The sequence below is a fragment of the Ammospiza nelsoni genome, chromosome 31 (genome assembly GCF_027579445.1).
Source record: "Ammospiza nelsoni isolate bAmmNel1 chromosome 31, bAmmNel1.pri, whole genome shotgun sequence".
In the NCBI taxonomy this organism is placed as follows: Eukaryota; Metazoa; Chordata; class Aves; order Passeriformes; family Passerellidae; genus Ammospiza; species Ammospiza nelsoni.
Genome location: NC_080663.1, coordinates 2,905,004 through 2,932,376, shown reverse-complemented (window position 1 = coordinate 2,932,376; position 27,373 = coordinate 2,905,004). Strand labels below are relative to the sequence as shown.

Genomic DNA, 27,373 nt, shown 5'->3' with positions numbered 1-27,373 from the left:
AAAAACAGCCAGAAGCACACAAGGCAACTTGACCGTATCTCTGTAAGAATGTCATTGTCCTGTGAAAGTCAATAGTGGATGGTGGTTTTGTGCTGCAGATAATCACTTCCGAGCAAAAATCATTCCAGGAAGGGACAACAGCCTCTGCCTTCTGACAGATACCAAGTGTGGCCACCAATTGCTCCAAGTGCTCCTGCCAACAGCCACCGGCAGAAAAGATCACATAGACCCCAAGGCACGCTGGCTTTGGCTGTCCTCTGGCAGGGATGTCCCCTGGGGCCACGGGTCTCTGTGGCAGGAGAGAGGCACCAGCATTGGCAGGCCTTGGAGATGGCAAATCTCCTTTGGCAGGGACTCTTCCACAGCTGCTGCTGCCAGCGCTGCCCAGGGGACAGAGCAGCATTGGAGCTCTGGGCCACAGGTCCCGTGTCTGTGTCACGCCCCTGCGAGTGTGCCGGCCACCCAGCCCCGGGACTGGTCCCAAAGAGGCCGTGGCAGGGCCTGTGGAAGGCCCCGGTGCCCTTCCTGCTCTGCTGCGCTGGCAGCCATGGGGGCTCATTCTGCTGCCCTGAGCAGGCAGAGCAGAGGAGCAGCTGCTTCTTGTTTGGGCCGTTGCTAAAGTTCCTGCTGGGCTGTGTCTTCAACACTTGGGGCAAGGCCTTGCCTGCAAGCTGGGGCAGTTTGGGTGGGGTGGGGGTGTCCCCAGGGCACGTGGAGGTGTGTCCTGGGGCTCTCTGTGACACAGTGCACCATGGTCACCGTGGAATGGAAAGGGACAGAGTGTGCAAGGGTGACCCTTTGTGACACGCCGTGACGTAGGTGCTGGCGGCGCCACGGCCACGGCACAGTGCTGGGTGCACGTGACGGGACAGGACGGGACAGAGCAGTGCTGTGAGGAGCCCCCACACAGCCAGCTTGTTCCTTGCTGACCCAGAGCTTTTCCCAGGCGTTCCCTGTGCAGGTGACCTCGAGGCCAGGCTGCGGGACTCGGGGACGTGGAGCATTTCCCAAGCGTCTGCCATCCCTGTGGCCGGTGCCCTCGAGGACAGACTGCGGGACTTGCAGTCCTATTTCTTTCCTGAGACTTCTCTCTTGCTGCTGCCCTCGAGGACAGACTGCAGGACTTCCTGTCCTGTAGCCTTCCCGAGGCTCCTCTGTTGCAGGTGCCTTCAAGGCACGACTGCAGCACTTGCTCATCTTCAGCCCTTCCGAGGCCTCTCTGCTTCAGCAAGCACTCCTAACTGCAAAGAGTGACATGGAGCAGAGAGCCCCCAGCGTGCCCAAGCTGGCCTGGCTGGAGGAGGCAGAGGCTGGAGCTACCTCAGCACAGCAGCCTGAAGAACTGGAGCAGTTCCAGCTGCTGCAGGAGCGTGAGTGTCAGTGCTGGGCTGCAGGGCTGGTGCCTGTAGCCAGCTTGGCCCCATCCCATCCCATCCCATCCCATCCCATCCCATCCCATCCCATCCCATCCCATCCCATCCCATCCCATCCCATCCCATCCCATCCCATCCCATCCCTGTGGACATATCCATGGATAGGAGAGAAGCTGGGCTGGAGCCCCTGGCAGCCGTGCTCCATCCCCCGGGGCATCCCGAGGCTCTCCCTGCCTGGGGAGCCCAGGGCTGGGCTGTGTTCTCTGGCCTCTACCGCAGCCCCTCAGCTCTGGCTGCGCTCGCTCTTTGCCAGATGCAGCCAAGGACCGGACACAAGAACAGGAAGCCGCCCGTGGCCGCATGGGCAGAACGGCGCAGGTACCTGCGGCCATCCCCACCTGGGCTGGGCCTGCTGGCACTGCTCAGCCAAGCACCAGGCTTGGAGCGCTCCATGGATTCTCCCTCCCTTGCTGCCCTTCTCCTGCAGACCCTCTGTCAATTCATCACGTGCCTTTGGCAGGAAGAGACCGCCAGTGTGGGCACGGGCGTCTTGGCCAACCTTCCATTCCTCGATGCCGAGAGCAGTGCTTCCATGCTGGATTTGCTTGTGGAGAAGGGTGTCTCCAACCCAACACAAGTAAGCATCCTGGGCAATGGCTCGATGCTCCCAGCAGTGGTGTGGCGCCTCCAGCCGGCTCTGCCAGGCTCCCTCGGCCTTTGAGGCCCGGCCCAATGCACTTGGAAGGGAAGCACTTCTCAGGGGAAGTTGCTGCTCTGGCAGCTCTGCGAGTCTCCCCGTGCCCTCTGCAGGTGCCCGCCATGGTGAGGTACATCCACCAGTGGCTCACGGCCAATGAGTCTGCTGGGCACAGGCTGGACAACGCCCTTCTGGAGCTGACCCAGGAACACCCCTGTGACGTGCTGATCACCCTCTTGCGCTGGGCCCCATCGTGTGACAGGTAGGGCAGCCCCACATGCCTTGAGGGCTTAGGCTTCACCGGCCCGTCACCCTGTAGAGCCTGTCCCTGCTGGTTGCCAGACAGACGGGCAGTTCCAGGATCCTCTGGCTCCTCTGTTTTCCAGTGCTGCCATGTCAGCTCCTGAGCCTGGTGCCACGCTCCCTCCCTGCCCCTCCGGGCCTGTGCCCACGTGGGCTGGCTGGCCGCTGCCGGCCAGGGGCAGTGGGCAGAGGCAGGGCTGAGGGCCAGCACGGGGCCCTGCAGCTGCCCAGGCCACGGCGCTGTGGCCGAGCCCGCCCTGACACAGAGATCTGGCCCCACAGAGCTGCCGCCACCATGTGGGCATCCATCGTGTCCTCGAGCAGGACTGCGGAGCCGGCGCTGCAGCTGCTCCTCCATGTGCTGAGCGCCTGGCCAGTGCACAGCGTGTGCACCTCCGATGGGGACGACGCAGGAGTCTTTGCCCTGGCTGTGAGTTTCTGGTGCCGGCCTTTGCCAGCCCCCAGGCTGCCTCTCCAGCAGCAAGCTCTCTGCCCTCCCCCCAGCTGCATCTCCCTGCCTCAGGCACTGGGCTGAATCCTGCCTTAGGGGCAGGGCTCAGGGGCACCAGGCCGGCTGCTCTCCCCCCGTGTCTCCCTCGACCTCTCCCTTGCACACTCAGGCCCTGCCACGTGGATGTCTTGGCACTGAGCGTTGTCTCTGGCTGTTTTATTTCTTGCAGGCAACTGTGGCACTGTGGAAAATCTTCAATCTGGCCTGGCGCTCTCCTGTCGTGCTGGAGTATTTCCCCAGTCTCTTTCTGCATCTGCTCTTCCAAGCTTACATCAGCACACAGGAGATGCCAGAAGAGGTTGAGACCTTCTGGCAGGGATGCCAGGAGCAACACGGCCTCTCCGCCAACCCCAACAGGTGCTCCGTGCCAGTCCTTCCAGTCTCCCCATCCCTCCCATGCCCCAGGGCAGGAGCCAGGGCTCCCAGCGTGACCTGGCCTTTGCTCTGCACACAGCTTTGCGCTGCAGACCCTGAAGGCCCTGCTCTGCCAAACGCGCTATGAGCACGTGGTGCTGTCCATGGAACGCAAGCGTGCCTGGGACACGCTGCTCCGTGCCGACACCCACCACTGTGCAGTGGGTCTGCTGGCCAGGTGAGACCTCGTTCTCCCCACCGCCCCTCTCCTTCGTGCCCGCAACGCCCCACACAGTCCCCGTGGTCATGGGCGGCGGGGCCTTGTCACCAAGGGAGGGATGAGCAGACTGGAAAAGGCCGGCAGAGGAGGATGCCCGGGAACAGCCGCCTCCCAAAGCGCCCCCGGGGAGCTCGGGAGCAGAGCAGAGCTCTGCCAGTCAGCCCTGGGAGAGGTTTGCCCGCCTGGCCCAGGAGCAATGGTGCCTTTTTCTCCCTGCCAGGGAGATGCGCTGTGTCTCCACCATCTGGTGCTGCAGCATGGCATCCTGCCTCTTTGAGCTGCTCAGGGAAGGTGTTTCAGACTGGGAACTGCCCGCCCTGGCCTTCCTGGTGGAGGTGAGCCCCATGGCCAGCGCTGCCTGGCTGAGCTGCCTGCCAGCCCTCTGCCCTCTCGTAGCCGCAGCTGCCTGGGACGCTGCCTGTGCCCTGTGCTGCTGCCTTGGCTCGGCCCTGTGCACTTCTGAGCTCCTGCCAGCTGGCACCTCTGTGCCTGCTCTGTGCCTTTCAGCTCCTGGATTGCCTGGACTTGAGCAAATGCACTGAACAAGTCCTGGAGATCTTGACAAGGCACCTGCAGAGCCAGTCCAGGGAGATGCGTCGCGTGGCGCTCCGAGGCCTCGTGGTGCTCACCTCGATGGTGAGGAGGAGGCAGCAGCTGAAGCTGTGCTGGCAGCGTGGGGCTGGGGCAAGCAGCCCCTTGGGCTTAGCTGGGCTTTGGCAACTGTGGCAGCTGCTCCCAGCTCTCCAGGCCCGCTGTTCAGCTGCCTGAGTGCTTCGGGACAGGCCTTCGGCCTCTGAGCCCTGCAGCAGCAGCAGCAGCAGCAGCAGCAGCGTGGGGTCGCCCAGCCTTGTTCTGCACACAGGATCCAAACATGTACAGCCTGAGCGAAAGCCTTGTGAAGCTACTGTGGGATAGGGATGAAGACATCGTGGAGAAGACCCTCATTGTGCTCATCCTCCTGATGCTGCAGGAAGACCTGGCAATAGCCAGCCCCATCGCCCTGCAGCTGGCTGAGGCGCTCTGGCACCTCTTTGACAATGTGAGGCTCTGTGCCCCCAGCCACGGGCACTTGGGTGCTGCCTTGGGCCTGGGCACAGGGGGGCCTGGAGCAGCTGATGTGGAGGGCTTTGGCTTCCTTTCCAACAGGACAACAGCCTTGTGCAGCTGCTCGCCATTCGCCTCTTCCAAGACGTGATTGCCTTTGTAGTGGCAAAGGGAGAAAAGCCCCTGAAGAAGCCTGTGAGCCAGAGCCTGCTCCCACTCTTCTTCCACTGCCACGATAAGAACCAGTGTGTGGCACAGGTGAGGCCTCCTGGGTGTCCCCATGGAAGGGTCTCAGCTGTCTCCCCACCCCCTGGCACCTGATGGGCTCCAGCCTCCTCCCAGCCCTGGCACAGAGATTCGGCTCCTGTGCCCTGGGCTGCGGTGCCATCTCTGGGTCTCTGCTGCTCTGCAGGCCTCTCGGGAAACGCTGCTTTCTGCAGTGAGCTTCCTGAAGAGGAAGGATCTCAAGCAGCTGCTGCAGACGGATGAGATGTGGAGATTTGCTGAGTGCTTGGTAAGTACAGCCGGAATCCCCAGCCCAATCCCTGGAGCAGCCGCCTGCCCACGGGGCCCAGTCTGTGGGGCTGGCAGCTGTGGCCCCTGCCCAGTGCCGCACGCAGGGGCACCGGCCTGCGCCCCACACGCCGCTCCCTTCCCTGGGCCGTGCGGGCTCTGCTCCAGGCTCCTGTGGCCCCAAGGCCGGTGCCGACGGAGCCCCGAGCCAGCCGGGCTCTGCTGCGGGGCAGCACCGCGGCTCGCCGGGCCCTGTGCCCCGTGCCGAGCCCGGCGCCTGCGGCTGCTGGCCGGGCCTCGGGGCTCTGTGGGCAGGGGGAGCAGCGCCGGCCGTGGGGAGCGCCCGGCCCAGGGGCAGGGCCCGCATCAACCCTTTCCCTCCGTGCCCTGCCGCTCTCTGCAGCTGGCAGAGGACAGGAGCCGAGCGGCCGAGCACCTGCGCCGGGCCCTGCCGTACCTGCGGAGCGCACAGGAGCCCCTGCGAGAGGCGGCCGTCAGGTTCATGGGTGAGCGCCAAGCCCGGCTCCCTCCCCGGCCCGCCCCATTGCCGCAGCTCGGCCCCGACCCCGCCTGCTGTGCCGGCAGCAGGATCCGGGCGCGGGCATGGGCAGCCCCCGCTGGCCTGGGCATTGCTGCTGCCGCCCTCTGGCAGCCGTGCCCCGGGGCGGCAGCGTGCGCCAGGGGCCCGGGCTGAGCCCTGCCGGGCCAGCAGGGCGTGTGGCCTCAGGGCTGGCAGCGCCCGTAGGCGGCAGCTGTGGCTCTGAAAGCAGGACACGCTCTGTGTTCCCCAGGGATGGCCGGGCGCTACCTGACAGGGCAGCAGCCGCAGTTCCGCATCATCTGCAGCGGTGAGTGAGGCCCGCGGGCTCTCGGCGGGGGCTGCCGCTGGCAGCTGCGTTCCCTGGCCCGCCCGCCGACGGCTCCGCTCCCTGCGCGCCCCAAGGGCAGCGGGGCCACAGCACAGACACCTTGCAGGGGCCTGCGGGACATTCCTGGCCAGCAGCTGCCAGCTCGTCCTTCTTGGCTCCTGCTTCCTCCAGGCCGAGCCAGGAGCTGCGTGGCACAGACGAGGCTGGAGGCTCTGCCCAGCTCCCCGCAGATCCAGCCTCTGACTGTGCCTCTGTTTCTCTCTCTGCAGCCCTTCAGGCCATGACGGATGACACCAGCCCTGCCATCTCATGCCTGGCGCTTCAAGCTCTGTACATCCTTTTAACTGTACAGAGCGTTCCCTCCTCCCGGCTCCAGAGGATGCGAGACCAACTCCGCCGCCTCTGGAAGTCGCGGCCTTTCCTGTGTGCCCGTGGCTGAGTGTCCTGCCGCGGCGCTGTGCAGAACTGAGCCGGGAGGCTGCGTCTGCTGGGGCCGCCTGAGCCTGCGGGGAACACCTCTCCTGTGCCAGCACTTCCTTTCTCTTCACCCACTCGAGGAACATTAAATTGCTGTTGTTGGATACCCGGGTGTCCAGGAGCTTTCTCTTGGTGCAGAGTGTCTTCAGGCCAATGGGGAAGAGGGGAAAGGCTGCTTGGTCTGCGCAATTTGCCCGAGCGTGCGGTGTGGAAGGGAAAGTGGCCAAACGCCCCTTGGCCTTTGGTGGTTCCTGCAGGAATGTTTTTGTTCCTGCATCACGTCTTCTGGAGCTGGGGGAACAAGTGTGTTCCGTGTTGTGAGTGTGTGTCTGAAACATCCCTCATCTGCCTTACCATTGTCATGGAGAGAGACCACCAAAAAAATTAAAACCCCCGTTTGCTGATCTGGTGGCCGGGAAAGTCATGTGCCTGAGGCCTGAAAGTGTTGCTAAGTTGCTGTTTTCACAGATGTTGTTTGTTATACACTACACTGAGCTCACAGGGCATCCTGCCCTTTTGCACAATAGCTCTGGAATCCTCCCTACCTCTCACCCTGGCTGGTTTGAGCATTAGGGTGGTCCTCTCCTCCAAGAGAAGACCGTTCATAACCACTGTGACAGACAAGTAGAAATGTAAGAAACCTCTTCATCAAGGGACTAAGATATGAAATCCCTATGTGAGAAGGCCCCTCTCACCTTCTTCCAGAGACTGGGACCAAAAGCCCCAACTCGGGGGAGATGTACAGGGCGAGGAAGGAAAGCTGCCCAAAGGAAGGTGGATGTTGCAGGTGTAGGCAGTGGACAACGAAAACAATGACTCTCGCCTGCTGCCAAACTTGGACTGTGTGTACCCTTTTTTCCTATCCCCCCTGAAGATACAATAAACTGCCTTTGTTTCGGCAGCAAAATCCATCCCCCTTGCCCCAATGAAAAAGAGTATAATTGGGGTCCAGATGAACTGGGCCTCTGAGACCTCCCTGACGTAACAGGCGGGTCCTCGACTGGACTGGACCAAAGGACTTCGTCTCTACGTTTGGCAGCTCTATCCCCCTCTTTCTCTCTCTCTCTCTTTTGTCTCTCTCTTCCTTTATCTTTTTCTCTCCCTTAATCCCTCTATCGCATTTTGCTGTGGTCATTCAATAAAGGTGCATTTGTTTTGATTATCATTGCAAACCCCCTTGTACCGTGTCGGTTCTTTTTGCACCCTGAGATCAAATCCATGAACCATCACGAAACCCATCCGTGACGACGGATCGTGACACCCCCTGAGGACCCCTCCCAAAATTCCCCCCAAGGCCCCTCCAGCACCCCCAGACCCCACTAAAACCCCCTCAAGTTCCCCGCAGACCCTCCCCAAATCCCCCCCCAAACCTCCTCAAGACCCCTCCCCAAATTCCCCACACCACCCCTCCGGGACCCCTCACCTGTCCCTGCGCCTCCTCAGCAGCTCCCGGAGGCCCCCGTCCTCTCCCAGCGCCTCCCCCGCTCTCTCCAGCAGACCTTCGAGCAAAGGTTGTTGTGGCCACTAAGACCCCCTAGTTATTTTCAGGGACACCCCTTAATAATTCTGGTTTAATTACATCAGCCTGTTGCATATCCATAGACCCTCATGAATATCCATAAAATAATTTACATATTTCAGGAACTATTTTACATGGGCCATCCTTGAGGGTGTCTCCCCATTTCAGGAGCCTCCACTGAAATGGAAAAATAAAACCACTTCCCTTTGATTATTATTATTTTTTAATTACTATTACTATTATTATTATTATTTAAATTCAGGGGCTCTCAGGCAAAGATACGGGAGTAGAAATAACAGTTCTTTATTAGGAAAAATTAAAAATACAAATGCAGTAGTACAAACAAAAAAAACCAGTGACACAGTCAGAATCCTCTGGGAATCCAGTGAAAAAAGTTGATCCTCTGTGAATCCAGTGGGAAAATATTTATCCTCTGGGAATCCAGTGGGAAAAGGTGGATAATCTGGGAATCCAGTGGAAAAAAGGTTGATCCTTTGGGAATCCAGTGGGAAAAGCTGAAATTTTTGGAATCCGGTCGGAAAAAGGCTAATCCTCTAAGAATCCAGTGGGAAAAGCTGAAATTTTGGGAATCCAGTGGGGAAAGGGCTGATCCTTTGGGAATCCAGTGGGAAAAGATTTAGCCTCTGTGAATCTATTGGGAAAAGTTTGATCCTCTAGGAATCCAGTGGAGAATGAGGCTGATCCTTTGGAATCCAGTGGAAATAGGGCTGATCCTTTGGGAATCCATTTCTTACCCCCCAATGACAGGGCAAATGCAGGGCCATGGACTTTTTATAGGGTATCCAAAAGGTGGAATTGGGGTTGAGGTCAGGGGAGGAGTTCTTAGCAACACAAGAAGGGTGAGATCAAATTCCTGCCTCTTAGCAACAGCAGCACTCCACACAGAACGTGTCCCCAAATCCTAAATTCCCTCTAAAACAACTGAGAAATTATGGAACTTGAGATATATTCAATCAATTTCCTTCACCTAACCCAGTTTTGGGTGTTTTTTAAGGATGAAGGTGAAGCAGAGGAAAATTAAGGCCAAACCAAAAGGAGAAGCAGCCAGGTGTGTTCCCAACATGAATCACAGGGAATGTGAGTGACCAGGGCTGTGCCCAAAGTGCCTCCTCCAGTGGGGGATGGAGCTGGAGCAGCGCACGAAGCTCTGCCCGCACTCGGGGCACTCGCAGGGCTTCCCTTAGTGGTGCCTCCATTGGTGTCGGGTCAAGTGAGAGCTGCTGGAGAAGCTCTTCCCACACTGGGGACACTCGTAGGGCCTCTCCCCAGTGTGGGTCCTCTGGTGCTGGATCAGGCTGGAGCTCTCTCTGAAGCACATCCCACACTCAGAACACTTGTACGGCCTTTCTCCAGTGTGGATCCTCTGGTGCCTCATCAGGCTGGAGCTGAGGATGGGTTCGCTGTGCACATGGACCTTGCAGCAGTTCTAGAGACAAGCAGAAGGCTGCCATGGCTCTACCTCTGCTATCCTTTGTAAGACGGTGGATAGAGACAAGCAAAGCTTTGGCTCCAGTTTTGCCACGTTTAACAGAGATTCTCCCCATGCCAAGTAGCCTAAAAGTCAGGATGAACATTTTGAGACAACAGGTGGAAAGGAGGAGAGCAGCAAAGGGCAGTGCTGTTATGGTATGGCTCTCTACTGCCAACAGCAGCACTCATTCCACTGCCAGCCTGGCCTCTTCCTGTCCACCAGTGCTTCCATTAGTTGCATACATCAGAAAACCTCGTGCTATGATACTTAAGTCAGTGCATCAGAGACCACGGACCCTCTCAGGGATGTAGCAGAGCTTAACAGGTCTTGCACTGAACAAATTGGCAGTGAAACACAACTTTGAGTCACAGGCATAGATGCAAAAAAGAAACAAATCAGACATAGGTTTCAGTACTTCGGAGCATGGGGATTTGGATATAGACTTTGGCTTTACTAGAAAGGTGGGAGCTTTTGCAAGAATTTGGCTCAAGCAGGATTGGAAATGCAAAGGAGTTGTTCCTGGGCAGTTGTTTGAGTTAAATCTCATGCATCCAACTTACTTGGGATAAAGAAATTGCTTGAAAGCAATTTTATATTTATCTATCTGCCCTCCTTCTCCTGGTTAGTAATACACCAGGCTGAGTCCTGGCAGCTGCTAGTTATTGTGCAACTGGAAAAATAACTTGGACTTAAAAGTCCCAAGAAAGTGAAGCCTTGGGACAGGAGATGATTGGGAGGGTATTTACCTTTGAAAGATTTAAGTTTCTCTATTAGGCTATGCTAACTGCAACATAGAAATATCCTAGAAAGCAATTTAAACATTATGCAGAGCAAAGTTCTAGAGTCTTAGGTGGGACACATCTGCTCCTTTCACTCCCTACCAATTACCTCGGGTATTAGCTAGTTCAGTGTCACCACCTTCTTGTGACTTGGGAAGCAGGCTTATTCTCCAGGCACAGGAAACCCAGCTTCCCAGGGCTACACATGACCACTCACCACCAGTTACAGGCATATATTTCAATCCAGGGAATCCTATTTACCTCTAGGGTGATTACAGAGCCATGTAACTCTTTGAAAGGGCTACTAGGCAAGTAGCACAAACTACCCTGAGACAGTGTTTGGCCTGGGCACACATGTTGAATATGCTTCAGGAACCTGTACTGATTCTGAAACATGCACACAAAACTCCACTCGTTCCCTGGCTGCCACACCAGCACAGCAGCCAGCTTCCTAAAAACTACAGCATTTGCTATCTTACCCCCACCCTAGAGGGGTGTGGAAAACCAGTCCAGGGGACAAGAAACAAACAACAACAACAAAAATCTTGGCTGGATTCCCAGGAACAGCAGCGTTAAACCTGACTGGCCTCCAGCACCAGTAAATTACATCTTACCATCGTTAATGCCACCATTCAGCTCTCTGGAGTTCTTCACACCTCCTTTCAGAAGCCCCCGTGCAGGGCTGTTCGCAGCCATACCCCTGCAGCACACTCCCTCCAGTGCCAGGCAGGATTTATCTCCCTTCCTTGCTTTACTCAGGGCCCCTGGTACTGCTGAACAAAGCACTTACAGGCCAAGCCCTCAGCCAAAATTAGCTGACACAGTTCTGTTAAGGCCCTGGAAATGAGTTAATTTATAGCAGCTGAGGGTCTGGGTCATTTTTTGTTTTTTTTTCTTTTCCCCTCAATTAAGCAGATGAACTTTAATTGCACCGTTCTAATGTTTGTTAGCATTATGCTTGAAAGAGCCAAGTGTTTTTGTATGCCTCTTTTGAGATCTGTAGCAGGAACAATCTGCTACTTGGAAGCCCCACGGTTTAGATTCTATAATCCAGTTAATAGAGAGGAAGAAGAGAGACTCTTCTCTCAGTGAGCAGCAAGAATAACTTGAGTTTCAGGTCACTGCCTTAATCACTGGAGATCTTTCTGCTGTAGCACAGATGACCTCACTGACCACAGGAAAATATTACTGAATGAATGAGGATGAGGTGCCAAAGCGTGTTGCAAAATCCTGTTGTCCTCAGAATACACAAGAGTATTCTGCTCTTGTGGAAGGGGGATGATAACATTTTGCCTCATCATAGGGCGTTGGAAGAATAAATCAGAAATGTTCTGTGGTTTGCAGGACCTGACAGTGGTGAGAGCAATGGTTTGCAGCCTAAAACAGATAAACAATTTTTGTAAAACACGTTGCTAGTGACCAAGGTGGCCATCCCACAGACGGTCAAAAATTTCATCTTATTTTCTGTTCTTTCTACTCCAGCCAAACCTTCACATTGCAGCTTTTGTAGTCCCAAAAGATATGCAGTAAAGCATCTGACATGTCCTTCTGTAAGTAGCAAGACCTCATTTTAATATGCTGCTTCCTGATTTTAGACAAAGCAATATTTGTGTAGGCCAGGGTGAAACCAGTTAAGCAAGAAAAAACAGGGGCAGATTGAAAGAAGTGAGAGAATCTCCAGTCAAAGGAAAGCATGGCATGATTAATAAGTGAGAACAATCAGTCTGTGGGAAAGAATTACCATTGCATATAATAATTCCTGGTAAGAGTGACAGCTGTATGGTTTGTTCCTAAAAGTAACTGCAGGAATGCAACTGCTCTCCTCCTGACTCTTGGTGGTTTTGTTGGCCAGCTGGGTAGTGATGCCATCAGAAGAGCCTGTAAGCCTTGTATTTTTCATGCAGATACAACATTTTGTGTCTGGCTGCCAAGAGGTGTTTGTAGCTGAGCAGGTAGATCCTCTTGACTCCAAATCAAAGTGACTCAGTTCCACCTCCTCCTTCCAAGCCCCGGCACCCAGCTCCCTCTTAGAGCTGATGTTTTGCTATATGTGAAGCTGCAAACCAGTCACCCTATTCCTTGTCTTCAGGGCAGGGTCCTTCATACATATCCCAAAAGTAGAAGAATAACAACAGAGCCCAGCACAGGCAGCTCCTGATGGGTTTTCCTGGGTAATGTCTTTTTCTTGTCCCTCATCACAGCAACATCCTGGTGTTGTATTGCTGAGGTCTAGCACTGACTGTCCCGAACATGGCTCTTGGCACTAGGAAGATGCTTGTGAATTCTGCTGAGGGAGGCAGTGCAATTCTCTATATGATAAACAAATCTTATATAAGGGGTATTAGGACTATGTACCACAAGAAGCCCATCATATTATTTATCACTGACTGCCCTTCATAAAAATCCAGTGTAAAATATTAAATCACTGGGTGTCTATGAACAGCAAAGGGCATGTTTCACTGGTATGCCAGGAAATTCTCAAGATCAAACGAAGGGAATTCAAATAAAGTAGAAAATGATCCATGTAACAGTTAGCTTGGCCTTCATGAGTACAAGTCTCCCTTATCTATCTTTGCAGAAAGCAAGCTGGAGGAGGTAAAGATGGGTTATTTCTGAAACAGGGAGCTTCTGGGTTACCGCAAAGGAGAACCATACAGCACAGCTTTCCCTGATCCACTCCTGGTGGGGTGGATCCTGGGCTTCCCTGCCCACCTAGCACATTTACATTATTGGCGGCGAGTTTGTGAAGCTGATGCTGGTCTGATTCAGGCAAAAAGAAAGATAAGGGAATGAAGTGGAAAGTAAGATATCCAGAAAAGTGTATGCATTGTAGCCCTCTGAGGCACTCTGGGGTGAACACTAAGGTAAAAGATACCAGGGAAACTGAAGTTTTGTTCTGAATCAATTCTTGGTTCCAAATTCACAAACATACATACTTAGAGCTGAGATCTGCAGTTTGCTAAAAGGTAGATGCAGAACTTTCACACTGGCTCTCATGCCATCGTGACCCAAATGTTTGCACTATGAAATTTTATATTCAGAAAAACAGTAAGAAAAACCTGGGAGCAGATCTCTGACCCTTGAAGATCAACCTTTCATCCAGAGACTGTTCTATCACATTACTCTGTAAAATAATTGTGACTTGAAAACAAGTCTTGTTTGTGTGCAAAAGCTCTCGAGCATGGCTGCCCCCATCTCTTTTGTCTTTACAAATAAGGTAGGAGCTCACTTTAAAGACGTTACTTCATAGCTAAAACCATATAGGGAGTGAAAAGATCTACAGTGCTTTTTACACTTGCTTTTTTAATCAGAACTTGATTTTTGTCACATGTATGTGAGCAGAGAATACTGCAGAGAATACCAGGGAGTTGTCAAATTGCTTGTTGCAACCCAAAATTCATTTAAGCCTCTGGGAAGAGTGATTTCATTTCACTCTTTTTCCTGCTGGTCCAGAATACATTTAATTGGAAAAAAATATTTGAGTCTTAAATTAATGTCTATCAGGCTGAAAGAACATGTACATCTCTCCATCTATATGCAGATAATTACTAAAATGTTACCTGCCTACATATGTTGTTTTTTACCTATCAAATCAGAATTGTGCTTTTATGAGCCCCCCTGGAGGACTCTGAGGCTATGAAACACAGCCTTTTGTTGCAGCAAAGCCCACAAGAAAGCTTCATATAGCTCAAGAAAAACAAATTAGGGCTGTCCCTCTCTACCACCTTGGTATAGGCAGTTTTATATTCCACATCCCTCAGGGGATGCATAAGACACTTGAGTTTTGTAGCCTCCTGTGACCTTCTACGTGTTTTCAGCAGGTAAGAAGAGCCCACCTGCTGAGGACAAAGTCGTGTTAACACACATGAAGATTATGAGCAATGAAGGAATTCAAAACCCAGGGTTAATTCCAGAGGCTCCAGCCGACACAGCCTGCACAGAGGAGTCCCATCTTCCCAGTGCCAGTGTCCCACCAGACTGCTTGGGAAGTCCAGGTGCAGCAGCCACGGCAGCAGATGCGGACGGCCCGGCAAGCCATGACTGCGCAGCCACCCTGCCTGACCCCAGCGCCCTCGGGTCCAAGTGCCGGCTCCACAGATTCTCCAAATTCGGATCTGAGGACTCGGGGGTTGAGTTGCCAAGCAGTGCTAATTCTCCATCAACGCCTACAGGCTCAGAGAAGAGCTTTGTGCTTCACAGCAGAAACCCATTTTGTGACTCGGGTGTGCTTAGCACCTCTTCTTCTCCAGAAATTGACCATCAGTTAATGAGAACATGTAAAGAACATGCCAGGAAAGTTAGCCTGCAAGATCCAGAGAGCAAAAAGCAAGATGATTACTATAGTCAGGAGGCAGATGCTGGGCAGGATGCTACACCTTCCCTTGAAGACTTCAATGACCTTCAGGAAGAAAGTCCTGATGAACATTTTCACCAGGATGACAAGCAGTTTCCAGAAAAGGAACCTGCTGCAGAGATGGACCTTTCCAGGGAAAGCACTCTTTCCACACCAAGTCCCATAGAAGAGCCAAAGACAATTGCTGACAATTTTCCAGAGAATTTTGGCAGCATGCAAGACCTTCAGATCCATGAACATCAGCTGAAGAAGTGCCCCACAAGTGACAGCCTGGATGAATACATGGATGAATGCTGTAGACTGAGTGAGGTAAGAAACATGTGAACCTAATCTTAAATCTAGGCCTGCCCAAACACCCCAGTCAGAGTTCAAGTCCTATTTGTCACAAATTAGACACATCTGAGTGAGTTTAGCATATCTCCCCTGAAACTTGTAAGCAGTAAAAAAATGGTATTTGATTTTAAAGGTTTCTTTTCTTACCAGTAAAATTCTGAATTAATTTGTGAATATCAGGTCTGGGTAAGGATGAAAAATGACTCCTTGAGATCTGGTGTTTATAAAAGCTCTAGATAAGAGGATGGACTTGATTCTGGTCTCAAAATGAAGATTATGAAGTTAAGTCATCATCCTCTGATACATGGGGTGGAGGTCAGAACATAGGTTTATTTTCGAGACGAGGTTATTCTTGTCTCTGGGAATAGCTGGCTTGCTTTTGGGGCACTGAAATTTGTAAAGAATTTGTCTGAGGGTTAATTAATTTCTGCCCAGCCTGTTGTGCCCTGTTGAGTCAACTGTCTCAAATAATGCACGAGCAGGGAGCTAATTCATAAATTCAGATTTTTGTCGGGCTGGAGTTGGAGATGCCATTTTAACTTGCCAGCATAGCTGTGATGGACCAAACTGCAAAGACCAAATTTCAGCAGGTTGTCTCACTCCTTACTCCCTCTCCTTCCCCTTGCTGGTACCTTGTGCCACTGACAAGAGAATAAAAAGCCCTTCTGTGCACCTTCTCCCATAGCAGGTGCTGGTAAGGGCTCCCCCCAGCTCTTTACCTGAAGCCTCATGCTGCTGAAGTGAGGACAGATCACTGCAGTGGGTTCCAGGAACCAGGAAAGCAAAGATCTCAGTGGGGAGCTGATTCTTGACAGAGAGAGAGACCAGAGAGCCCCATGAGCAAAGGAAAGGAAAAAGGAGAAAGGCAGACTAGGTGAAGAGGGTCACAAAGACAAAAGTATCAAATGGTGCCTAGCAGGGATTTGTTTTGGGGGTGTTCATTGTGGTAATAGTGATGAATTGGAATTGGAGACGGGTGGGAGTAAGCCAAGCAACAAGTGATGTGTGCTGTGCAAATAATTTAACCATGACCATGCTGCCCTGAACAATTGGGCACTGGACTTCCTTCTAGCATGCCAAAACCTCTCGAGCAGTGAGGAAGGTCAGAGATGTCTCATCTCTGTTAACGTTGCTTATCAAAGAAGTACAAGCAACACACAACCCATCTGAGCAGTGTTTTCCTCCCCAGAGCTATCTCAAACATGGCAGAAGACAGATGTCTATCTTGCACAGATCCCAAACAGATCTGGCCATTTGGCAGAGAGTTCAAGAAAAGATGGGAGCAGCAGAATCTGACCATAAGGAAACTTCATTAAAAAAGTTACCTAAATTCTCTGTTGTACTCTGGAGAGTTTGCACCAGATTTGGTCTTGTCGACAGCTCTGTATGTCTGTGAAATTCCATTAAACCCTTAGTGAAATGGAGCCTCAGTTTACCAAAGCAAAGCATTTAAATAAACAAGAGAATAAATTAGAAAGAAGCTGAAGAGGAAATTAAGCTCTTGGTGGCTTATCTCCCCTCCTTTTTAATATCCCCACTGGCTGAGTGCTAAAGTCCTGTGCCCTAGAGCACTTTTCTTTGTTTTATGAGCTGTGTAAATACAGCTGTGACCTAGGTGCTGGGGAAGTTTGTCCCTCTTCACAGCACACCCCCAGGCTGATGTATCTCAAGAGCAGCACTCCTCAAACTCCTGGCATGCCAGGTAGCCCGAAGCTGACTGGGACAAGAAATGCCCATGCACTGCTGCACAGCCCTGCAGCAGCTGCTGCACTGTGTGCCTCAGAGCACCAGGACAGCACCAGGACAGCCTCTAGCAGGTGCAGAGTCTTCTGCCCTCACTAAGCTTACACCAGGCTGACCTGTCCTCACTGTCATACAACAGAGACCTGTTCAGGAGTGAGATCCAGATGATCATCTGACCATACAGCTGACAGATGCATCTCAGTTCATCCCATCTGAGGATCTGCTCCAGGCTTTCTCTGTGGTTTTCACATTTGTCTGTCCAAGACACAAAATGGTACTTAGAAACCAATCTCTGCTATGGCCTGTTGTCTTCTGAGGGACTAAGATTTCCCTGGAAATGAATCACTGTTGTCTGAAAAAAAGCAGGCCAGCACAGTGTATTCCCACCCTGCTTGGCAAGAACATGGCAAACCAAATTGCTCCATCAAATCAATTCCTGCATTAAATTAATGTTGATAGAAAGGCAAAAGTGCTTACACTGTCTTATAATTAATGTGTTGAAGTGAGGGGGAGAACGACCATCCTATAATGCATCGAACTCCGAATTTATTGATCGATCAGTCAGTTTAAGTAATAGTGTTAATGAACTTCATGCATATTCCAAAATACAGCTTTATGATAGGCTAACAGAGAAAACTCTAACCACTCCTTTTGTTTTACAATACCGTTGATTGTTTACATCAAACAAAATCAGTGTTCTCACTGTGATACGAACGGTTCTCAAAACTTCCATAACTGTTCCCAGGGTGCCATCTTTTCCCAGAGAGGATGTTACCTTTGTTATGGGAAGACTGCCTGAGAACTTTATTGTTTATGCAAGGATGCCTGAGAGAGACTAATTGTTTATAGAAGTCAGGCTGGAAACTGCTTTGAAACTGCTTCACAGCTACCTGTTACTTTTCTCTCAGCTGCATGGCTTCGTGGCCTTTTTCTTTAAGCCATGCTTGAACTAAACTCCCGACATTAATGCTCAGTGAGAGCATTATTTAGTTACAGGTGACACCATCTTCCTCAGTTCTATTGATGGTTTTGGGAACTTTGAACTAACAGAAGAGTAGCTGAGTTTCCCCAGCTCAGCTGGCTTGCAGTACCAACTGTGCTCACTGGCTCACCACAGCCAAACAAGGATTCAGTCTCTGGATGAAGTTGTCCCTTGATGTCCTCCTGACCATCCCTCACTGCTGAGGCCACTTTCAAGAGAACAGGAAGGAAAACGCTGAAAAAGAGAGACTGGAAATGACCAAATGTTTTGACCACTTGGATTCAGTTGGTGAATGGCTTTGGCTGAAAATATACATCAAATCATTTCACTGCAGCATTTTTAGACAAAGCTTTCTGATCTTTTGTTTTGAACTGTCATTATTTTGAAATTTGCCTACATTTTGAAAGATGAAAGAAAATGGAAGCTGTCAAACAAGAAGAGAAAGAACTTTGAAGCCTAAATAAAAACATTTCCTTTTAAGCTTGAAGTTTGAAGATACATAGCTTTTGATGCTTTTGCTTTACAAACACTTCCTCACACTCCATAAAGTTTACATTTAAAGTCAGCCCAGCCCAACCCAGCCTCCTAGAAGAAAAAGGATGGGAGCACCATCAGCATTAAGTGAAAAAAAAAATCATTATTCATGCAGTGCTATTTATCCTGGGCCAAAGCAGTCAAAATGTTTCTCTACAGAGTGGTACAGTTCAGGGGAAGGATAGGACTACCTGTGATGGTCAGCCCCCTAGCCTGTGAGTGCTGCTCAGAGGAAACCAGAAGCTATCAGCAAGCACAGCCCCTCCTGGACAGCAGGGTGGAGGCATTAGAAATACACAACACGATTCCTCTTTTTCCTGTTATTCACAAGCCTTTTGGTGCTGTCAGCTACCAGTGACAAATGCTTCCCACTCAGCTCAGCCTGTGGCTGTGTCACTATTTGTTTGCTCTGGGCCCGGGATGGGAGGGTTGAAATTCCATTGTTCCCTGTCAGGTGGTGCAGTGACCACCGTGCTGCCTGTACCAGCCATGCTCACAGGGCCAGAGTGCACAGTGAGGGATGCATGGCAAGATGCAGCCTAGTATAACCCAAAACTATGCACAAGAAAATTGAAGAGCATTGTGTGAAGCACAGAAACCTAAGGCAATGCAAGATACATCAGTGAGCATTTTTCTGAACAAAGAAAAGCTTCCCCTGCAAACTGCCTGTCATCTTCAGCTCCTGCTGCCAGGTCCAGCCCAGGACAGTTCTCCATTGAGCCCAATTGTAGAAAAGCACATCACATGCATCCAAGTAACAGATAGTGGCTGAAATGAGGCTGGACAAAGTGCTGACCAGATGATCAGACATGCAGATTCAAGTCAAGAGACTTGAAAGCAACTCTTATTCTTGCAGCTCCCACTGAACTTCAACTCTTTGTAGTGATCAGATGCTGCAGTGAGCACAATATTCCCCAGAAACAAGAGGACAGGCTCTCACCTCTGTGAGCTGTGCAGCCACAGAGGAAAAGATGTGATTTATGCCAGTCAAAATATTGACTAGAGGACTCTAGATAAGCCAAAGTCCTCAGTGCAGATGCTGATCTGTATTTTTAAGCTTCCTAAGAAATCTGTGGGCCTGCACAACTGTCATGATTTATTGCCAGGGACACACATAGTGAAAACCTGTGCCCAAAACTTGATCAGGTGAGCACTGACAAGGGCAGAGATCCCTCTTTGGTTACACAGGTGTGCAGTCAATGTAGTACATCTTAAATTCCCCGGGGTCAAAAAACCATAATATGAGTAACTCAGCATAGCATAACTGGGAGCCTTTAACTCTGTTTCTTCCAGATGAGGGTCTGGCTCAGTCTCATGCCTAAAAGCAAAATCTGGCACGTATTTGTACATTACATTCTTACTTTCCTAGAGAAGCTTTAACCATGTGATTCATAAATTATCTTTATGGTCCTCCACATCTTCATCTTACAGAAAAGTAGGCAGGATATTTTTCCTTCTTCATAGGCTTCATCATCTCAAAAATGGGCACACAGCTTTTGTTCCAACACTATTTGACAATTACCATGTGGAAAGTAGGATAAATTTCAGTCATGAAGCTTCAGCTGGGAGGACAGAGAATGGAAGAGACATCCTGGAAAATGTTTGCAGTTTTCTTGTGGTTGCTGACTCTTCACTACTTGCATAAAACTGTCTCAGATGCTGAGAGGAAAATATTTAGACCAGAATATGACAGACCAGAGTCTGTGTGCACTTGGCATCACTAAAAGATAGCTAGGGGTCTTTAGGTATTTCCAGTCTATGAAAAAACAAAGTCTTTGAAGGGTTCCTAGAAAGACTCTCTCTGTGCAATTGTTTTGGGGGCAACCAGCTAAATTACACAAATATTCTGTATGGAACACTTGCCATATCTGAGCAATCCTAATGCTAACCAGCCCTGTGGCAGGCTGAAGCACACCCCTAAAAGTTTTCACCATTGCATTCTGAGCACAGAGGAGGCTGGCCATGCAGAAATGTGCAAGCACTGGAGGCTATGCCCAAGTTGTGCTTTCTGAGATAATTTCAGTAAAATGCAGATTAATTTGTCATTAAGTAGCCCAAACAGCCTTAAGCAGCCTCTGAAATCTGGCTGTGAAGGAGGGATCTTCAGCATATTGAGTCCAACCTTCAGTCTGGTTTAGGTCCTCTACAGGGGTAGATCCCCCTTGCCCCAAGACCTGGAGCACCCACTCTGCACCTTTTCCCTCTCATTTTCTGGGCACCTGTATTTACTTTCAGGAGTTAGAAATTTACTCTAACTTTTGCTAAAAGCCACGTTTTTTCCATGCTTGTCCCAAACACACCTTTGCTTTCCAGAGCCTTCAGCTCTAGACACAGAGCATGGAAAAGCAGGACCCTCTTCTCTCCTCCCCCTGCCCATTTTGGCCTACAAACCCAGCAGCCACAGACATGAAGCAGGACTGTACAACATTAAGCACAGGACAAATACGGAGCAAAAAGAGGGTCTCTAAGTGAAAGAGGTCACCATCAAATGCTTCATTCTTCTTCTCCAAGCTAAGTTAGGGCCAGGTGTTTTACGCCATCTAAGATCTTGTGTGTCCCTTGAAGTCTCCCCTTGTGTTCCCACAGCTATAATGGGTTTGATTTGGCTCAGCGTCTCCTTAGGGCAGTACAGACATGCCAGCAGTCATGCAGTAGCATACTGGAAGGAAGAGGAGTTGCTAGATGTGCAAAAAGAGGGTGCAGTGTAGCAGAAATCCTATATTTTGGGATAATAAGGAACTACTGACTGTCTATTGGAACAGTATATAAAAATGACTGTTCATTTTGAGACAGCTCAAAATGGCTAAATTTTCAGAAGTTGATACCTGTGTACTTTCTGAAAATTATGCTTCTCAAGTTGGGCACCCCCAAATCTCTAGCTGCTTTTAGATATGTTGGTTATAGTGCTTTTGATTCAAGCTTTTCCCACCAGATACTACATAGGCTTTGTTCTCCCTTTGGGTCCTGGGGCTGTGTCCCTTCCCATTGCACAGCCACAGTAAATACTCAGTTTTACGGCTGAGTAACTTTTGTCTTGCCACCACTTCTTACAGGCTCTGCTTGAGAGGAAAATAAAAGTCATTAAATGAATGACTGCTTGACTTGGAGTCAACAACCTCTGCCCCAACTTCAGACACAAAACCATCTGGATTTAATAATACCTGTTTATAAATAATGTTGTATCATCATTTGTTTAAAAAGAAGTAAATCCTAATGTTGATTATTTTTGAACACACCATGAGCTTTCTGACATAATGAAAAGACAGGAAGAGTCCCAGGGCTAGCATTTCCCTAAAAATGTAGATTTTTGTGGGAAAGGAGACAGAGTAAGCTTCCTGCTTATGTAGAGGGAACTTATTTCTTGAAGTAAGATAAACTTAGAGCGCTGCTTTTGTAAAGATCGAGGCTTATTTTACTCACTGATATCACACGCACATCAGCAGGCAGCGCCAAGGTGGAGGTGAGTCCCTGCGTGTGTTCGTTAGCAGCCCGTTCGACGCAGCCTGAGCACGGCACAGGGGAGGACACTCGCTGTGCTTGGGGAGGTCTGGGCACCAGAAATGGTGATGTGCAGAGCAGGAGGCTGGGAAGCATCATAGCTTTTCTTCTGCCATAGGATTACTCTCTGTCTCCAGCATTGCTCTTGGCTTAGCAGGTCCTGGTTGAAGAGAAATCAGCAGCAGAGATTATCCTTCCACAGCCAGACAGCAAAGTCGCTCTTGCAAACTTTCTTCAGGCATCTCTTCAAGACTGAGAGTAGCAGCAGGGATGTAAGCTGGGATCCACTAAAGACTAGTGGAAAGATACTCTTTCACTTTGGCAGCTTGATTCAAGTATGTTTCTCTCACAGACACACCAGTGATAAGGACCAGAGTACAGCAGACAAAGTGTACTCCCAAGCTGGTCAAAACTCAGCAAATCAATGCAACCTACGGATACATGTCTTTGGGTAGGAGCTAAGCCCAGCTTCAGTACACAAAAGTGTGACTTGCACTGAGGATTGTAGGCTAATGGGCCATACTATTGCATACAGTTGAACCATATTTGTTGTAAGGCTTCTGATGCCAGTAAAACCCAAAAATTAACCTGGGAGGTAGAACTAGAAACAGGCTGTCATGAGGTTTTCCTCTGCATCAGCCTGTGATCAGTCAGAAGAGTCCCTCTGACAGTGGAAATTGCTGAGTAATCCAGAAAAGAGCTTCAGTAAGTAATGCTGTAGCTCAAAACTGTGGTAAGACCAAAGCGCCTTGCAAGAGGACGCCTGACTTTATCACAGGACGTGCCTGTAAGGAGTGTGCAGGGCTCTCAGCTCCTAGTAAGAATTGCTCTCTTGTTACTCCATGGTCCAAGATCTATTGCCATTGCAGTTGAACCAAAGTAACAGCAAAGCCCTGGGATCTGGTCTGGGATACCTAGAACACATCTGCCAACTGATTGAGAAGATTGGGCTGCTTCAGGAGCACAACCTGCGTCTCCAAAAACAAGTGTGCAGGTTGCAGAAAGAGCAGAAGATGAGTCAGATAAAAGAGGTAAGCAGATAGTATAGTATCCAAAGCAGATACCATAGTATCTTCCATTGAGTAATACATCTTAAATAATAAACTCAAGGCCCAAACAGAAAGTTCTGTGTGCGGGAAGATGCCAATTTACCACATCCAGCACCCACCTGGACTGGGCACTCTGGTCTTTAGGGAGGCCTCACACACCACAGTGGGATAACTTTCCTGAGGCTGGGCCTGAGTTTCTGGTATTATACAATTTGGTTTCCCAAATGTGCTTGCCTCTTTGAGTTAAAAAGCACACTTCTCACCTCATACAGTGGCCTGTTCTAAGTCAGTAATTTGTTCTTCTCTAAGCTGTAAACTTCCCAAGAATGCATCTCCTCTCCTCATGCTACCAAAACAAAATCCACAGAGCTCCTTAGCAATTGTGTTTTGATTTATAAGATCTTACATTTCCTTCTGTTTTCAAACTGTCAAAATCCCAGAATTTTTCACAAAACAGACACAAGGGGAAAGAGAAGCAGCAATACCATGACCCAGCTCCATGCTTTTTTTCACTTCCTGTGCTCCTAAGCTAACAGATGAAAAATCTCTGACATTAAAACATTTCAGTGTTCCCATTTGTCATTTTTATCAGCCAGAGGTAGCTGGAAAATCTGACTGAAATTTGCAGATAATTTCAGGGTCTTCCAACATTTCCATCAGCATTTTTTAGTCCCTGCATATTTTATTAAACTCTACCCCACCTCTTCTTCAGCCATCACACCAGATTTTCATCTTTTTTCCTCCTCTGCCTTTTTGTTTATTTTAACACTCCCCAAAGGAACAGAAAGGGTTTATCACACTCAGCTATTTCTTCCCAGCTGTGCTGTGGTGAGTCTTTTATTCTCCTGAAAGCGTCAGTCATTGTTCCCCTGGTGCTGCTCTCCCACCTGCTGGGACTGGATCTGCAGTAGGTGACTGACTCCTCCTCAGAGCCAAAGCCAAGTTCTGAGTCAGGTTGCAGAGCAGAGTAGCTTGTCATTTCCATGTACCCATCTCTCACACTCAGAAGAATCCAGCCTCCTCCATAGAGTCTGGGAATTGTTAACACATTTCCTGAAGCTTTACAACTGAGTCATTGCTCAAAGTAACTCTTCCAAGCTGCAAAATCATCTGGTGTACATGACCTCTCCCCAGCTCCCACTGAAATAAAAGGCACTGTGCTTTCATTTAAATATTTGAAACTTTGATCTTTTTGGTACTTATGAAGGTCTCTCAGCAGTGTCCTCTCAGATGCATTTGTGTCATACTGTTCAGTGGGGAATTGTATTCTCAGATGTAACATTCAGTGCTTGCAGCGTGGTTTAAAAAACCGGACACTCTCAGGTATCCTGTGGAGCCTGGATCTCCTACATTTGAGCAGCTCTCCATCATTTTGTTCTTCAGTCATAGCCCCTCTGAACTGAAGAGGAACACTGGCCATGAAACATGAAGATTGCCATCCATAATTTGGAGGGGTCCAAAGACTCCTTTACAAACCACGTTCACTCTCCATGTAGACTATGAGCATGGAAAGGTTTCCATGTCCCAGACATGGCTAGGGAAGACACAACCCCCAAAACATGGGGTTGGCATGGTATTAAGAGCTGGTCACAAGGATTGTAGATACCCAATACTCGCAATGCTGTTCTTGAGAGGTGCACAGACATCACCACAGAAATGATGGCTTTGATCCTGGGACACAAAGGGAACACTGCTGCTCCACATCCTTTCTTTACAGGGAAATCTATAATACCATGGGTCAAAACCAGCATCTTTCATCAGATTTGCTAAGCATCTCCCAAAGGTATTGATAATGGAAAGTACCACACTGCTGTAACGGTATCAGCAGTGCTTGCTTGTCCAAGACATCGCCAGCACAACGAGGGACTAACTGCTGAGGCCTCAAAACCCTTCAACAGCATACATTAATCCTAGCAGTAAACACAGAGGTTTGCTATTTCATTGAGTAAACAGTCTTGCTTACAGGCAATTAACTCAATAGCACTGAATCAGGTGTTGCAGTTCTCAGCTGAGCCATGGCCTCATCTGAAGTTTTGAACTGAAAACTTTGCAGATTCCCAAGAAGAACTATTGCAATAGGCATTGCTGGGGCTGGTAAGTGTGGCTGGGCAGCTGCCAGGTTGTGCTCTCAAGGTGGCCACAACTCCTGTAGTAATGGCTCTGCTGGTGGCACAGCAGCACCAGCACACAGTGAGGAGGAACCTCGGGACAGGGCAAAACAATGTCAGGAACATGACAATGATTTGAGAAATTCACTGAAATGGGAATAATTTCTCTCCGTTATGTTAGTTCTGGGACATGATAATTTTTGTTCTGTTCTCCAGGTTTTCCAGTCATCACTTTAGGAAATTTAAAACAATATTGGAAAAAAGAAATTAATTTTTTTGATTCAGAGCTCCATTTAGTTCACGGGTCCAGATAAGCCCAAGCTGGAGAGACCAAAGATTAGAGATGGCCTCCTGAGACTCCCTGACCTCCTGATAATCTCTATTAGCATTTCAGATGTAAGGCCAATAGCTGTGGCTTGCTGAGTGACAGGGAAACAAAGGCTTGATCTCCTAATTCGTGTTCCACAAAAGCTACCACCTTAAAAAAGGCCCGATACCAATGCACCTGGCCTAGTAGAAAGGATAAGACAGTCAAACTGCCTTTTTGGGTTTCATTGTAAAGGCCCCCTGCATGCAGGTCAGTAGGTAGGAAACAAAACTAATTTTCTCCTTTAGCATAGCATAACAATAGAGTAAAATGTGCTCTTAGGCAGCTACTCAGCATTCACCAGTGAGGGCACCCCACTCTCTTAAATACTAGATCAGAAAGAACAGCAGAGTCCTAGGCAGAGAAATGTTAGCAAGCAAAATATGAAAAAGATGGTATTACTCAGAGTTCATCAATCTTGTCTCCTTGTCATATACAGGTACAGACTGGCCACTGGGCATCACTGCAGCGTTAAAAATTCTTTTGTGGGCCCTGACCCCTATCTGTCTGAAATAAAGAAATTTCCCTTTTCCCACCACCCTGGAATATCCCAAAGCATCATGTGTTGACCAGATGAAGTTTGCCAGCAACTTGCCTCTGGTCTTTTAAGTTGTGGTTTCTTTTTGCTCCCTAGAGTGAGAGCCATGCTTGGAGGAGAATGAGAGATCTTATGAGGAAGACAAGGTTGACAAACCAGAACAAGCTGGGGCTGTCTTCTCCTGCTCTGAAGAGATCCTGACCACAGTTGTATAGGTGAGAGGATACTCTGGGAGATTTTCACTTAGTGTTGGGAGGAGGTGGTAGAAGCTTTAGCTCTGGTTGTTGCTGTCTGGAGAAGACCACTCCTTACCTTATTTCCATTGCATATGCTGGTCCTGGCTAGCAGTAGTGTGTGCTTCCTTAGTGCCCAGATCCCAACTGGATGTAAAAATCATGGAAACATTAGGGTCACTAAAATAAGGAGCTTCTCCCCAGCAGGGCAAGGGGATGATGATAATTAGCCAGAGCTGTCTATAGCCTAGTTATTTGTCTTTCTTCTCCCTCCTAAGCATTGCAGTCAGCACTAATGTTCTCTTTTGTCCACTTTCCCACCTTTCCTCCAGTGGGACCAACCATATTGTACCTGATGTGTGTTGGGATGGGACGGTCAGGATCAGCTGGATGGTTTTGTCAGAGGAAGGAGAGATGAAGTTTGCTGAGTGTGTGCTTATGGGTGGGACCGTTTGTTGTTGTAGATGAATATTTGGGTCAAGTATGAGGTCTTATTTCGATTAAGGGATCCATGCTCCTCCCTTGGGCAACTTTGTCTAGCAGGTTGGCTGTAGCCTGGCCTCTGAACTAAACTGTATTGTGCACGTCCATCTGACAGTTCTGCTTGCACAGATATTCCCTGTGCACTTGCCAAGTCCTCCCAGCTAGTCTGGTGAATGTGTAGTGTTTGTGCGTGTAATCAGGTAACAGGAAGAGCCTGGGTATCCAGGCTCTTAGTCACCAAAGCAGGATCATTACATGGAACTGTGCACCTCCCTGTATGTTTTTTCAGCTGAGGTCTCAGTAACTTCCAGCAGAACAGCTCAAATGTGTTTAAGACCTCCTCCAGTTTTAGAGGGGGTGATGGTGGGGAAACAGCAGTTGTTTAAGCACTCAGGAATGTCCTATTGTTCCCCTTAAGACAGCCTCTACATACCTTACAAAAAGCATAAGGGAACTGGGAATCTTATAATTACAGCTGGAAAAAAAATCCTCTGTAATACATGGAGTGATTTTTCCAGCTGGGAAAAGGTTGGTTGGGGCCCAAGCATATGTAACAGGAGAGCTTCCTCCTATTGTTTGGGAAACTGAAAGAAACACAAAGCAGAGAGAGATCAAACAGCTCCATCTAAAATAGATGGTGAACCAGCTGGGGAAAAAATACAAACTCCTGTGAACCTTCCCTCTAAACCTGAATAGAACCAGCACTTTTATTTCAGTTTCAGAAAAGTTCTGTCTCTGTAACTTTCACTACACTACCCTACACTAAGAATCATACCAGCCTCCTATGCACAGCTCTGCACCAAAAGGCACGGTGCCTGCAGGGGACTCTGCAATTCCCACAGAATACACACCCAGAGCTCCCTGCCACTTTGGGATGGTTCAGTAACCCAACAAAGGGCAGCAGAGGCTTGACTCTCACAGCCCCTTCAGCATCCCCATA

General features: G+C 49.6%; 1 pseudogene; it reads right to left on the bottom strand.

Moving 5' to 3' along the window:
* Positions 1 to 8,308: 8,308 nt before the first annotated feature.
* LOC132085574 (zinc finger protein 883-like) overlaps positions 8,309 to 27,373 on the bottom strand; it is a 211,049-nt pseudogene continuing 191,984 nt past the window's right edge.